Source organism: Hakea prostrata, chromosome 1 (assembly GCF_041222555.1).
Source record: "Hakea prostrata isolate BN-2017 chromosome 1, UWA_Hpros_2, whole genome shotgun sequence".
Taxonomy (NCBI): Eukaryota; Viridiplantae; Streptophyta; class Magnoliopsida; order Proteales; family Proteaceae; genus Hakea; species Hakea prostrata.
Window position 1 is genome coordinate 21,290,739 of NC_142600.1, and position 6,643 is coordinate 21,297,381.

Here is a 6,643-nt window from a genome sequence, read left to right on the forward strand (position 1 = left end):
TAAATGAAAATAGCGAGTTGGATAAACATGAGGAGCCAAACATAAATGTAGAGCGTTAGCGATAGTTGGGACCATGCATGCATGAGTTTCTCTTCGTCAATAGTTGGTTTCAAAAGACTGCAAACTTGGACTTCAACACAAAAAAAATCAAACATTTTGAATCGATGTTGCATGATTGCATCACCCATATCCTCTTTCTCTGCCATTAGAGTATTTTATTAAATTCATCGAGGACAGATGGTGTTGCCCTGATTAGCTAGCTAAGGTAACCTATCTATGACTTTTCTTCATCTCTCTTGTTTTTTGGGGTAGAAGACTTTTCTTCATCTCATGCACGTCAGAGTGGAATTCAATTCAAACCAGTGAAGAGTCAAAACCTGTGAACAGAGAAGAAGCGGAGGCAATGAGGTTAGCTGCAAATCATGCAGGAATTCTATAAATATGCTCGAGATCGAAATGCACTTCCATGCACAACCAATCTAAAGGAAAGCTTAATTTACTGCAGTAGCTTCTTCCATCTTTGCCTTGTGTTGTTTTCTTAAGTTTAAACTTAATTCTACGTACTCTTGTCAACACAAGTTCCATTTCCTAGTTCTTCGATCTGTTGAGTCCAATATGGAGTTATCATGGTTTATGATGATCCTTCTCTCTTTGTGCATTTGTACCTTAGCCACCAAATTGTTCTTGTCTCGAAACAAATTGGCCAAAACCAAGAAGAACCAACCCCCTTCATTGCCACCAGGCCCTCTTGCAGTTCCCATGCTGGGCAACATCTTCATATTCATTAAGCTAATGAAATGTGATTTTGAGACACTTCTCCGTGACCTTGTGAACAAATATGGCCCCATTATCACCTTCCGTGTTGGCTCCAGCGTCAACATATTCATTAGAAGCCCTTCATTAGCCCATAAAGCTCTCATCCAAAATGGTGCAGCTTTTAGCTTCCGCCCAGGAGCTGTCACCCCAAGCTCCATCCTCGACGACACCCATACCGATGTCGGTTCCTCCTCCGGCAACCGCTGGCGCTACCTCCGCCGCAACCTCGCCTCCGAGGTTCTTGCCCCTTCTCGATACAAGTCTTTCGGTCATACTCGCAAGTGGGTGTTTCAGACACTAGACACGCTGCTCCAATCCCATGTTGAATCTGGCGAGCCAGTCCCTGTTGTTGATCACTTCCGATATGCCATGTTTTGCTTGTTGCTCTTCATTTGTTTTGGTGAGAAACTTGATGACAAGGTGATCAAAGACATTGAAAACATGGAGAGGGAAAAGTTGGCAAATTTCAGAAGATTTGTTGTGTTTGGTCTGTTCCCTAGATTGGGGAAGTTCATCTTTAGAAAACGTTTTCGTCAAATGCATGACATGCGTCGTCAACAAAAATCCGCTCTACTTCCTCTCATCAAAGATCGTAGACGACGACAAGAGATGATTAAGAAGCAAAACCGTGATGACAATTTCGTCTGCTACATGGATGCACTGTTGGACTTTGAAATCAAAGAAGAGGGAGGAAGGAAGGTGACGGATGAAGAAATGGTGACTCTCATCTCTGAGATTCTTGATGCAGGCAGTGACACAACGGCAACAGTGTTACAATGGACCATGGCGTACCTCGTGAAGGACCAAAGAATCCAAGAAAAGCTCTACTCTGAGATCAAAGAGGTTGTGATGAGTTCAACAGGAGAGGTTAGAGAAGAAGATCTACCCAAGATGAGATATCTAAAGGCTGTGATAATGGAAGGCCTGAGGCTACACCCACCAAGCCCCTACGTGCTGCCACATAGCGTCACGGAAGACATTGTTTTGGATGGCTATCTCATACCCAAGAATGCAGTCGTGAATTTTATGGTGGCAGCCATGGGACGTGACCCAGAAGCTTGGAAAGATTCCATGGAGTTTATTCCAGAGAGGCACTTGGGTGATGGAGCAGAAGCAATTGATATCACAGGGAGCAGGGGAATTAAGATGATGCCGTTCAGTGCAGGGAGAAGGATTTGTCCTGGGCTAGGGTTAGGGACCCTCCATCTGGAGTACTTTGTGGCAAACATGATCTGGAATTACAAATGGGAACCTGTGGAGGGAGAGGAGCTTGACATGGAAGAGAAGCAGGAGTTCACAGCTGTGATGAGAACCCCATTGCGAGCTCGTCTGTCTCGCAGGACTACGTAATCCATCCAAATAATCATCAAAACCCTAAAATAAATGTTTTTATTAGTCACAAGACTCACAACATGCAAATTTAATTTGTATGAGTAGTACTAGTGTTAGTCATAAGGATAAGTGTCATCATTTTCTTTCTCCAAGTCTGTACTTTAGCTGTATCATGTTTTTCAAACTCAATAAATAAATTGAACAATTTTATTTTTATAAATCTGTCTAAAGACAGGGCCCTACCTTACAAGAGAGACAAAAACTCGATAGCAAGTGAACATATGAACACAACTGTGCTAAGGATTTAGATTTTCTTCAATGACATTTTATGTATCAAAATCAATGTCACAACGTCACCTATAGTACCCAATAGATGGTGGAGAATTGACTCTTACAAATATGCCTTGAATGTCATAAATTCTTTATAGGAATTAGAGAGAAATTCAATGTGTTACTTCCATTAGAAATTCATGTGTTACTTTCATTAATTTCAAGTGATATTGAAATCAGATTTTATGTTTAATTGAAACAAATTTTATTAATTTTGACAATCCTAAAGAAAAATGATTCCAGCTTAGAATAGTCGCTCTTTATTGATTGAGTCTATCTTTGCTGATAATTACAAATTGACTCTCTCCCTAATTCAATTATCGATCTGAAGTAGTTTGATTTAAAGATTAGGATAAATTTAGTGAGTACTCTTAGAGTAAAATATATCACGTAATTGAATCCTATAACTCATTAACCACTCACTGGAAGAACCTCTCAAAAGGAAGAATTCAAACTTAGTGAGTTTTTAGTTGATCAAACAAATTCGTACTAGAGGTTAAATTTTGTAGAAAGAAAGACAAAATTTAAATGGCATGATTATTTTTGTAAAAACTTAAGTGACATGTTAATCTTATATAGGTCTCAATACATAAGGTGGTCAAATTTCAACCCCATATGATTAATCAAGGTTCTAAATAGATAGTAACCTACATGAAGTTTCTATGATTATTATTATTAAACCCTTTTTCTTGGGATCGTAGAGTCACCAGGTAGGAGATTACTAATGTTGTTTTGTCATTAGCTCTTCAAGGAAAGATATCCTTTTCAAATCATTGACCATGCATATTCATAAGCAAATAGGATAAGGCACCATGGAAAACTAATTCAGGGTAGAAAAGATATTAAATCTCCTTCATCATAATTTCCAAGAGGTGAGTCTACAATCATTGAAGCTATTACAAAAATATTTCTTGCTGACATAATACTCTTATGCCCATTTCATAATAATCTTTGACTGGTTTTGTATGTAAAATATGTGAGAATTTCAAGTTTAAGATGAATGAGAAAGAAAACAAAGAAAGAGAAAATTAGAATACGTTTCTGAATATCTTTTGATGTTGTAGATCTAAGGAGAGTGCAGGCTATATGAAACAATTAATAAATTTGAAAATTATATCTCCCAACTCTAATGAAAATGCTTATAATCTCTTTTGAAAGAATGGTGAATTTTTTTTATATTTTATTTTGAGTATTTTTTTCTTACTTTTTAACTAATAAAGAAAAGAAAAAAAAAAAAAAAAAGGATTGTAGATACTAGAATAAGTGAAAAAGAAAATGAAAAATGCAAAAAGCGAAAAAGAGAGAGAGTTAAGCTCACTATATTGTTGTATGTATTCTTCATTATCTCTCTTCTTCGAATAGATTCTTTAAGATTTTACCATTGACTTGGTGTATATAATGTTAGACCAACAAAAACCCCAAACTCACTTTTATTAGTCTCCAATTGTACAACTGATATTTGACCTGGAAAAGAAAAAAAATTGAATAACGAATTAAGTCAAAGATTTTGAACTAGAAATAAATCAAAATAAAAAGAAAGAAAGAAATTTCTGCAAGAAATCAGGTTCCATTGCAGTTATGCCGCCGCACCGCATGCAATCTTGTGATGTAACTTGGAAGTTGTTGTCGATTTCAAAACTGAAATTGAACCATTCTTGAATCACAATCACAAAGTCATAGGCGTACTAATTGAATAATTTTTTTATCACTTTTTTGTACTTTACTTTATTTATTTAAATTATCTACTCAGACTTCCACATAAACCCTCCAAAAATTCAAACTTTTGATTTTTTTTTTAAAACCAAGTCAATTTTCTTTTGAGTTGAGTTGGTTTACATTCAGCTCAAACCTACTACTTAAACTACCCAACCAACTATTGTGTATCTTCTCAACCACTGACATCAACTTAGTAATTAAAATAACTAAAGATTGCCACCATGAGAATTAGATAAATAGTATTGGGAATTCAATAATGGATGAGTATGAATTCAAAAAAGAAAAGAAAAAAAAACTTGTTATTGGTGTCCTTAAACTACCAAACTATTGTGTATATTCTCAACCACTGAAATCAACTTAAAAAAATAAAATAACTAAAGATTGTCACTGTGAGAGTTAGATCAATGGCTGGGAATTCAATGATGGATGGGTATGGATTTAAAAAAGAAAAGAAAAAAAACTGTCGCTGGCGTTCTTAGATTTGAATTTGAGAAGCTGCAAAACTAGCGGGTTTCTATGCATTTAGATATGAAATATTATACTTCTTTAGGGTTACTTTTTGAGGTTTTTACATGTCACCCACTGTAATAGGGGTGAAACTTGAATTTCTTACCATAGTGGCTTAAATTACATGTCACCACCTACTTACTAAATTACAAGCTATTCATAGCTAGTTTTTAAATTAAGATTCTTTTATTAATTTTTTTAATAAAAAAATTAAGATTCTATTAAGTGAGTTGAGAAATGATCATAATGTCTTTAGGCAGTAAAATGATATGAATACTCCTATTTAAACCCTCCCATATCCAATAGTAAGACCATATGTAGAAGAACTGTCCTCCGCTATTCTTTGCTGCCCCATCTATGGCGGCACAATCTGCCATCGCCAGTTTAGCATTTCAGCAGAAGATGTGATCCTGCGTGAGAAAAAGAAGAGAGTCTGAATCGGTGGTTTAGGCAACCGAAATGCCAACAGGCTCAGAGGATCAACGAACTAGGCACAAGGCACGCCCAAGTTGAACCCACTGTTTGCGTATCAAATAGAGAATTGAAGCATTCCAGGAATCCAACTCTAGAATTGGTTCAACTTCTGAACTTGAGGAAGAAAGAACTGTGAGAGATTGCTTCTTCTCTCTGCTTTTTTTTCCTTTCTTGTCCTCTTGTTTTCCATTTTACCGTTTCGGCTCCACAACTTGTTCTGCTAGATCTGTTTGCCTTACTTAGATCCATACACTGTGAGCATCAGGGAATGAGGGGGGCAAGATGAGTCATCTTCCAATACAGTCGTCTGTCCACCGGAGCTGAAGAAGACGGCTGGAATTTCACGTTGCCGATGTTGCAGATCAAACTCCTCATGAGGCGAAACTGAAGAAGGCACTCGAACCGAATTTCCCACCTGAAATATTGGCGACAAGTTGGCGAAATTCGCCGGTTTTGCCAAGTTCGCCAATGGGTGAACCGGCGAACTTCACCGAGATATCACACCCTGAACTCATAGTTGTTAAAGTTTTTAATTATCCAAAACTAAAAATTGTAGGAGTTTTCATTAGCCAGCTTCTTCCCTTTTCTTTTATGATAAATTGTGAGTTTAGATTCATTGCAGAGTTGCTCTAATAGTAAGTTTCATGCCTCTTAGTAAAGAGGTTATAGGTTCTACTCTTGCCAAGGCGTCTCCCCTAAGGATATTGTCAAGGTGCTCACAAGCTGGCCCGAATGAACCTTATTGGCTCCCAAAAAGGAAGAAAGAAAAAAAGAAAGAAAGAAAGAAAGAAAGAAAGAAAAGAAAAGAGAAAAAAAGAAAGAAAGAAAGAAAAGAAAAAAGAAAAAAAAAGAAAAAGAAAAAAAGAAAGAAAGAAAAATAAAAAGAAAAAAAGAAGAAGAAGAAGAAAGAATCATAAGTTTAGATCTTTTACCCATCACAACAGAAGTTTCCTTCATGGACCTCCCTCTTAATGTGTAGTAGAAAAGTATGATGAGAGGCGTCGATGGTTACCTTGAATGGACAAAGGATTTGGACTCTACACGATATATGTATTTATTTAAAACAATTCTGACTTCAAAGTTTTGAACAATTTTATTATCATTGCCATTATTAAGAAAATAACAATTTACATCTTCATCTCTTGTGATTGTAGACAATTACATTTACACCCTTTGAAATTTATTGTATTACAAACGTCCCTTGTGCCTAGCACCCTTATTTTAAATATAAAAAGACATATTTTCATTAGTGAATCTTGATGTAAGTTTTAAATAAATATATAAAAGTTAGTATTTTTGGGGTGAATCACCTTTTTCAAAGAATTTTTAAGAAATTGCTTAGAGAAAGAAATTTTTTGGTAAAAGATTGGAGACTTTTGGTTTTTTTATTTTTTTTTAATTTTTTTTATTTAAAGGTTTGAAATAGAGAAGGGTAAAATTGAAAAGTTGAAAAATACAATACATGCTG

The 6,643-nt window shown here is 35.8% G+C and overlaps 1 pseudogene; it reads left to right on the forward strand.

Annotated features, from left to right (window-relative positions):
• The first annotated feature begins 490 nt into the window (after window positions 1–490).
• LOC149028228 (cytochrome P450 89A2 pseudogene) lies at window positions 491–2,220 on the forward strand (annotated as a pseudogene).
• The last annotated feature ends 4,423 nt before the right edge of the window (window positions 2,221–6,643 follow it).